This window comes from Mus pahari, chromosome 21, assembly GCF_900095145.1.
Source record: "Mus pahari chromosome 21, PAHARI_EIJ_v1.1, whole genome shotgun sequence".
NCBI lineage: Eukaryota > Metazoa > Chordata > Mammalia > Rodentia > Muridae > Mus > Mus pahari.
In genome coordinates this window covers 30,885,094-30,894,532 of record NC_034610.1, presented here as the reverse complement: position 1 = coordinate 30,894,532, position 9,439 = coordinate 30,885,094, and positions in this window count along the sequence as shown.

Genomic DNA, 9,439 nt, shown 5'->3' with positions numbered 1-9,439 from the left:
CCCATGGCCTATAGCTTAGGCAGAAATAGAAAGTGGGACATGGGAAGGAGAACGGATTCTGAAAGAGAAGGAGGCAGGGAGATTCACCAAAAAGATGTGACCAGACAGACACATGGTACCTGCGTACAGGTAACCAGCCACTTGGCAAAATGTAGGCTAAAATAAATGGGACATTTAAAGTTATATGTAGTCAGAAAAGAGTCTATCCAAGATATTTGTAAATGTATTTTGAGTCTGAGTCTTATTTGGGGGAGCATGGTTTTACTACTCAGCCCTAACTCCAATATAACACAAACCTTTCTTCTTGTAACTTTTTAATTCTCAAGTTTTTAGTCACAGAAGCAGAAAGCTAACTAACACACATGGCAAGAAAACTGAATTTGTATAACCTGAGCAGGTTAGTGCCCTGGTTGACAGATAATGGTACCCTAAAGCTGGGATTAAAATGTTAAGAGTGAAATCCACAGACATCTTGGCACTTCTAGATCCTATATACTAGTCTATGATGAAGACTAATTATCTCTCCTGTGAAGATAATGCAGTCCTCTGCCTTGTGGAGAAATATATACCTGCTTTATGGCTTCCAGTTTTCATCCTGGCAACTATGGGAACTTCCCTGCTGGAAGTATTAAGTTTGCCAAAGACGAAAAGGACTCTATTCTGGCAGGGCTGCAAACCCTGACCACATGCGCTGGCATAGGTAGAGGAGTCTACACTGGATGCCTGTCAGGAACACAGGATGGTGGGTGAGTGAATGTAAAAACTGGATAATAGTGTTTGTCTAACAAAGCACTCTTTCGTAACACAGCACATAACCACCCAGCGAGGAACCTGGAATGCGTGATCTGCTGTGATATTTCTTAGAAGCCTGGAAACTGGAAAAGGCACATACCTGGGAATGGATCTGTAATTTTGGACAAGCCACCACCTAGTATGATAAATGGGAGATGCCAGGCAAATTTCTTCATCAGAAACAATAAAATAAAATAAAATAAAATAAAATAAAATAAAATAAAATAAAATAAAATAAATGTACTGGCACTATAGGCAGGTGTATTTTAAACAGTAATATCAGTAAGAGAATAGTGATTTATATAAAAATAGATAAAGAGACGAGGCTTGTATATGAAAGACAGCTTCAAATGATTAGTTTTGGAATTCTTAATAATCACCTTTAAAAGATGGACATTATACACTCAGAACAGTAAAAACATTTCTCAATGTTGGAATAGAAATGATGAAAAAAACTAATACTAAAAGATGCCTAGAATTCAAGAGAAATAGGAGTCTCACTGTTCTAAGCACAGAGAACGGGTTCATGGGTTCACTTTGCAGGTCTGTTGTTTAAATGACCAGTTTGCAGAGTAGTAGCAGCTGCAGAGTATGAGTGCTACAGCGTACAGAAGCTTTCTGAATACAGATTTATATGTATATATGGTGTGTGTGTGTGTGTGTGTGCGTGTGTGTGTGTGTGTAACAGTGATCCTTAAAATCTGATTCTTCTCCATAGAGAGAGCTGCATCTGCCCACTTCCCTTGCAGTAGTAAACTGTGGCCAGGAGACTGAGTACTGGCTAATAGAACGTAAATGAGTATAGAAAAAATGTCATGTCCCATTCTGCAGATCTAGGCTCCTGGGTCTTCCAGGTGTGACCCTGAAAAGATTTTTCTCTCTAAACCAACGTGGTGGAAGGGGCATGCTCAAAACAGCAAAGAGAAGATCAGCCTGAGTAAATGAATGACTGTGTCTGACAGCACACCAATGGCCAGTGGGCAAAGAGTACTCTATTAGTTCTTTGTGCTTGTGTGTAGCTGTTCGTTTATGGGTGGCTGTACAGGCACATGCATGCCAACGCACACATATGTAAGTTCAGGTGTTGGCTCTCATCTTTTTCCTTGTTTGGACAGAGTCTCTTCACTGTGGCATAAGCTCACTAAGCTTCTGCTCCTCCGTGTCACCTCTGGACAGTGGCATGCTGCTAGAATTACAGATGTTTGCACAGTTGTGTCTGGCTTTTATGTAGGTTCTAGGGACCCTAATTTTTCAGTAAACGTTTTAACCACCGAGCCATGTCCCCAGCCTTAGCCCTCTGTTTCTCAAACAGTACACATTCAGAAATGTTTGTTATTGTTATTAGAGTCTAGATCCATATTTAATTCAAAGAACCAACTGTATTTTAGGTTGCCTAAGTGAATAATGCATGAAAACAAAAATACTGTCCCGGGCTTGGTGGCGCACACCTTTAATCCCAGCACTTGGGAGGCAGAGGCAGGTGGATTTCTGAGTTCGAGGCCAGCCTTGTCTACAGAGTGAGTTCCAGGACAGCCAGGGCTATACAGAGAAACCCTGTCTCAAAAAAACAAACAAACAAAAATACTGATGTAGTAGATGATAGCTATCTCTAATTATTATTAAAGGCAAAGCTATGATACATATAACAATATGATAATACAATCTCTGTGTGCTTTGTAAATAGCCATGGACCAGGCTCAATGGGCCCTCCTCAATCTGTGTGAATCAGAGTCTCGGACAAATGGGCATGGAGTCAGCGCAAATTGACAGACTCGACATGAGAGAATGTGCTGAATCTGAGTGTAATTTTTCAAATAGAGCATCAAACATTTTATACAGAAGAAAAAACAAGAAAAGCTAGGCAGGACACATCCACTGAATTACAGTGACAGAAAACAAAAGGAATGTATACATCAAAAGATGGTGGGGACCAGGCCGCTGCTATTTACCACTAAGAAGGGAGCCAGGTGTAATGCTAGTCTATTGGTAACCCCACTTATTCACTAGGCCATTGTGTATTTCCTTGTTTGGGTGAGACTCAGCAGCCTAGCCCTGAGCTATTCCAGCTCTGTTCTCTGTAATGCCTAATTAGTTTCTAGTAGAAGTAAATTTGAATGTTACTGAATAGGTAACCTTCTCATTGAATTCCTACTGAATTCCAAGCTCATGGCTTCAAGGATTTTCTAGGATGTTGGAACACTGGTGGAGGCTCACCTATGTTAAAATTCAATTTTTAAAGGCACTTGTAATAAAACAATACTGAAAGAGAGCATACACCATACTAACATGGGGATAGGGTTTGAGTATACAGGTTATGAGAATGCCAAGGTTCCAGGAGGCTGAGTTTCCTTGAAACTCTTTGCCTCGTGAGTGCTTCCAGGCCTCTCAGTCTGTCAAGCAGACTTCACTGGAGTGGGTGTAGCAGTAAATAAACGTCAACATAAAGTTAAAGAGAAGATATTTTATCACATATCATATACCTGAAAATGAAAGGTCTACTTGAAAGAATGCAAAGGGAACTTTTTGAAAAATTGAAGTGAGCATTTGCACATAAAACCTCATTAAATAATAGTAATATTGAAAACACTGTATACATTAATACACTATTAATGTTACTATACAATATATTAATAAATATTTCTTCTGCCTTGCTTTACTTATCAAACACTCTTCAAAGGAATTTAAGAAATTCATTAGGGTGCTTTAAATAATTTAGTGTCTTTCACATGTTTAATATTATAACATTTCTGTACTATTCAGATAACTTAAAGTTCAAAGTACTAAGAAATTGAATAGTACTAGCAGGGAAATCATAAGTGCAGAAAAGACATGCTATGAAAAGTTGTAAAAATTGCAAATCTCAGAATATTTCTCACAACTTTTTCTAAGGAACATAATGCAAATCAACTTTTAGCTATGCATTTGAAATGAGAGCCATTATGTAATGTGTCATAGACACTAAAGGGCCAAATTCTCTTGACAGTTAATGGATAGTTAGAAGTCTGATGACATTTTTAAACCTGTATTAACCTCAAAAATATTCAGTAGGTTTTATTCATTTCATTGTATCTGGTATTAAGATGAATGAACTTAAGTTTACCTTATTCTTTAATCAAAAACTGAGGCTTGACAAACTTTTTTAAACTGGATAATTCCTGCTTGCCTCTTTCTGGGTCTTCTCTTAGCTGTGTTTGGCTTATAATTAAACTAACTTAAGGAATCCACCCATGTTTCTTCATTATGACTATATATATATATATATATATATATATATATATATATATACATATATAAGAAGTCATATATACATATACATATATGAATACATGTATACAAAGTATATATAAATATGAAGTAATATATGTATATAATTTCTCCTTGTTTTATAGTATTATCTCTCAAAGACAAAGACAAGAAAGCACACAAATCTCTTTTAAGTCATCCCAGAAGAAGTGTCTATCCTAGCAGGGAAACAAGAGACTCAGGAGAGCACGGCAGTGAATACAGAAAGCTGGCTTATCACACTTTCATCTACTCTCAGGAAGCAGAAAGAAAAGGTAAGAAAGGCTATAAAAATTTCAAAGTCTATACCATCCCTCAGCTGATGGACTTCCTCCAGTAAAGCTCCATTTCCTTACGGTCCCATAACCTTCCCAATCAGCATGACCAACTGGGGATTATTAAGTGCTTAAATACAAGAGCCTGTGGGAAAGGTCTCTCATTGCTTGAATGTTACACATGTTGTCTAGAAAGTGCTATGCATGTCTGAAGGCAGAGATGGCTACTTTATTAACGGCCTTGCCACAAAGAAAAGAGGGTGAGATTGACTTAATGGCACAAGAGTTGAGCTTGTTCCCATGTTTATTGATCTATGGGGAACTACAGGCTTAGATCTGAATTACAACATTGTGCTTATCATAGGACACCAGAACAACTGGCACTACCTGTTCCTCTCCACATTTGATCATCCTGTAGTCCTGTGACTCAAATAGAGCCATTTTTCTTGTCTTTCTCAGGCCCAGCAGTAAATCATGCTGCTTGCCCATGAGTCTGCAAATTGCAGTAGGTGAGCAGACCTCGGAGGTGTCTTTCCCAGGCAGGCGCATCTCGTTTGTCCACATCCTTACATCCTGTGGCAGCCAAGCTCTGTTTTAGACTTATGATTGATCTTGGGAAGAATTTCCTTGCTTCTCCCTCAGGGTTAGCAGATATTTGCTTAGTATCGGTGCAGAATTGCTGCCTCTCAAGAGGGAAAGAGTTTTGTGTTTATTTTCTTCTCTGTAACAACAGGCAGGACTATGGGTCTCTGTGGAGCAAGATGTGTTTATTTCATCCAAACCGGAAAGGAGATTTGGAAACAGGGAAGGCTTTGTGTGTCCTTTGCTGGTGCTTCCAAGCACTTACTGCGTGCTTGAGTCTCCAGTGAGTTTTCTTCCCCTGTGTCCTGTCCTCAAACTTTCTGAAGGTACCAGGTATAAATGAACTACTGAAAGCTGGAAGTCTTTTGTATCGTTGGGAACTGTATGAGGATTGTGCTAGGATACATGCTTAGGGTTGGAAACTGACGTGTTTATCCACAATTCATCTTTCAGGTTCAGTAAATCCTGACTGATTTTTTTTTTCCCCACCTACGTTTCCACATCTCTCTACTGCACTCTGTCAATGAGGAAACTGTCTATGCATCTCATTTCTTTTTGGATTGAATGAATACTTTGGGGAATTTAATTCTACTGGTTGCTTAGCTACTTGAGCTCTCAATGGCCTCGAAAGTATTACTTCTTAGAGTTATTTAGTTTTCTTTATTGTTTGAGTAGGTGAAACACTTCACACCCCTCCCCATCCTCAGCCGGACATTAATTACCATCGTCTATAGACTACAGGGGCACCCCACTTTATTCTCCTGTGTCATTTGCTTGGGTTTTCCCTCTTTTTGCCTTGGTGAGACTTTGTATAAATTTTTCAATTTCATTATAATCTTTTGAAAAGTAATTTTGGCTTCATTCATTTCTTCTATATTCCACCGATTTTGTGTTCCTATACATTTCCCTTCCATTCTTTTGTCCTGAAGTGTTTCATCCTTCTTAAGATTTTAGAGTTGTAAGCAATATGTTGACTTAAATTTCTTCTGCTCCTATTATAAAACTGAGGAGATTTAAGATCAAGGCAAACTCACGGGATGCAGGTAGGACCACGGGACGCAGGCAGGGCCTAGTTATCCAAATGAGGCTAAAAGTCATCTATAAGAACATGGGCTTTAAAAAAATTATCCAATAAGTGAACTGGGGATCTTAAGTCAAAAAGCATGGTTTCCCAAGGTCTCAGCTAACAGCCAGTCCTTCATTTTACTTTTCTGTTCTTCCTCCCCTTGGAAAATGTTGGTGGCTGCCTACGACCTGCCCCTGCCAGCATGACATCACCAATGTGTAGGTTTTCTTAAGACTACATTCACACTTTCACCCAACCTATAGGCCAATGAAAATCCTTGCTCCCTAATATTTAAAGTAACCTGCTATATCTAGTCTATCTTGATTTCCAGTTTACCTGCAGGACAATGGCCTTTTCCCTTAGTATATTCGTCCCTTGTGCTTGACGTTACTTGGCAACTCATTTTTGAGACCTATAGAAATTTTTCCTCCTATAGGAAGCTGCTGCTCTGTTTCTCTAAAAGAAACTTTGCTTGCTTGCTTACCTTCCCTCTAGGGTCCTCACTCATTGTTCTCTAGGACCATGACTCTGAAGCCACTGGCTCAGTTAACCCACTAAACCCACTGAGCCTAAGAAAGATTCCATTGCACTCAACCTATAATGAATCATTGACAACTAGAAATTTCCTGGGAAAAAAAGTCATGGTTTCTGCTACATCACACAAATTGTATTTTAATAGGATTAAATTTGAAATAACTGTCATGGTGTTTCTTATAGATATGTTTTTAAATATATTTTTAGTTTCTAAGGAAAAGCTAAATATTTCTTCTTGATACTTGTATGACTTCATTGAGGCTGCTAATTCTAATCTGATGCATCAAGATGCAGTCTGTGTTAGTAAACAGTCCAGGTGCCATGACAAAGTCAGTAAACCTAAACACAGAAAATCTTGGAGTCATATATATATACATATATATATATATTATATATATATATATAATATATATAATATATATGTATATATCATATATATATATATATATGATATATATATCAATGTTAATAAAACTGAAACACAGACAGTAACTGTACCAAACATTAGTAAGATATATTTATAGTATCTAATAACAATACTCAACATCTCTGCTGTTTCTTCATGAACACTGCTTCACTTTATGAATGTTTAATTCACAAAAGCTTCCACAAAAGCCTCTTATGCATTGAATTTATTCTCATTAATGGGTGACCCTGGCACACATTCTAAACACTATAGAGTAAACAAAGTCATCAATGTAATTAGTATTTTGTACTGGACACTGTGGCCAGGACTGTTTCTCATTTATACAAGAGGTACTAATGGTGTTTGAGAAAGCTCAGATGTGTTGCAGTTGAACACAGTCCACCTTCATTGACTTTAGGGGACCCCTGTGACCTCCAAAGCAATCAGAATAAGGATCCAGTTCAGTTCATACAAGTAAGTAGTCAGTGTTGGCTCAAACTTTGGGAATCTGACCATGAGCATTTATTTTAAAAACATTTTATCATAGTACAATTTGATGAAAACTTTCCTGGTGATAATGAACTCAATCCTATGTGTACCATAAAACATACATAACATACATAAATCTTGTTGAGGAACAAAGTAAGCTAAGTATATATCAGATGTGACTACTTTAATACTCTTTGTAAACTACACATGACACCTTCCATAAAGATGGTTTCCACAGATTAACAGAGATAAATAAGTTTATATTAAAGGTTAAGGGGAGGGTCCGGTGGTTTCCATTAACATGGATAGTGCGAAGATCACCTGATTAGAATGCACTTCTGCTTCCAGGCTTCTGGGCAGATAAAAAGCATTGTATCACTTTCCTTGAGGGAACAATGCTGCATGTTAACATTTCATGTTCCCCTAGTACTTAGCTGAGAGACCAAAACCCTTGATGCCTCCTATATCTGAGAACTTCCTGTATAAATCTCTGCTAGCCTTGGGATCAAGACTTTATCTATTACACTCCCAGTCAAGAAATGCTTCTCTCAGTAAGACTCACAATTTCACTTTTTGAAAAAAAACAAAGGGACTCAAGAATATCAGCCATGAACCATTTTTTTATGTACCACATCTGTCCTGTTTTGCACCTTGCCTCATTATAAAGTCTACAAAGAAAGAGCCTATGATATTCAAATCTGTTGAGATAGCTGACTCTACTCACAGGCAGCCATCTTGTTCTCAGGATCATTTTTTCTACTTATTTGTATGTTTATCCAAGTCTACCTTATTTGCTGCAAGAAAATGGAAACAAGATGACCCTAGTGGCTAACTATTGTATAATAGGAAGGAGAAGGCTTCCTGGACACGAGAAGAAATAAAGCCCCATGAACCCTAGCATTGGAAACCATCCTGCTGAGAAGGACTTGAATAGTAACATCTATCCAGCATGCCTGAAGTTTTCAAAGACTCATTTTTTAATGAACAAAGAATACCAAGACTTAATGTAATAGCATACTTCTTTTTTAATTTATTTATTTTTATTCTTTTTCTTTCTTTTTTTGTTATTGGATATTTTCTTTATTTACATTTCAAATGTTATCCCCTTTCCAGTTCTCCCCTCTGGAAACTTCCCTATTCCATTCCCCCTTCCCCTGTTTCTATGAGGGTGCTCCCCCACCCACTCCTGCCTCCCCACCATAGTATTCCCCTACACTGGGGCATCAAGCCTAACAGGACTAAGGGCCTCACCTCCCATTGATGCTCAACAAGGCCATCCTCTGTTACATTTATGACTGGAGCTATGTGTATTCTTTGGTTGGTAGTTTAGTCCCTGGGAGCTCTTGGGGATCTCATTGGTTGATATTGTTGTTCTTCCTATGGGGTTGTAAAGACCTTCAGCTCTTTCAGTCTTTTCTCTAACTCCTCCATTGGGGACTCTGTATTCAGTCTAATGGTTGGCTGGGAGCATATTTCTCTGTATTTGTCACACTCTGCAGAACCTCTCAGGAGACAGATATATTATGCTCCTGTCAGCAAGCACTTCTTGACATCCACAATAATGTCTGAGTTTGGTGACTGTATATGGGATGGATCCCCAGTGGGACAGTCTCTGGATGGCCTTTCCTTCACTCTCTGCTCCACACTTTGTCTCCAAGTAACATAATTCATTCCTTTTATTTCATTCTCTAGAAAACCCCAGAGCTTTGGTTTAACCTAAAGGTTACCTAGAAATAGCATTCAAATTTTGTTAAGCTTGGGATAAGAAAATCCAAGCTATATAAATTTTGAATCATGAAAAATTATAATTTGAAAAGTTTCCCTTGTTATCAGTTCTTTTAATTTGAACTCAATACCACAGCTGCTCATGTCATTAGATAAGTGTGTAAAAACATCATGAAAGACAGAAGGATCCTGTCTTAGTCAGGGTTTCTATTCCTACACAAACATCATAACCAAGAAGCAAGTTGGGGAGGAAAGGGTTTATTTGGCTTACATTTCCATACTGCTTTT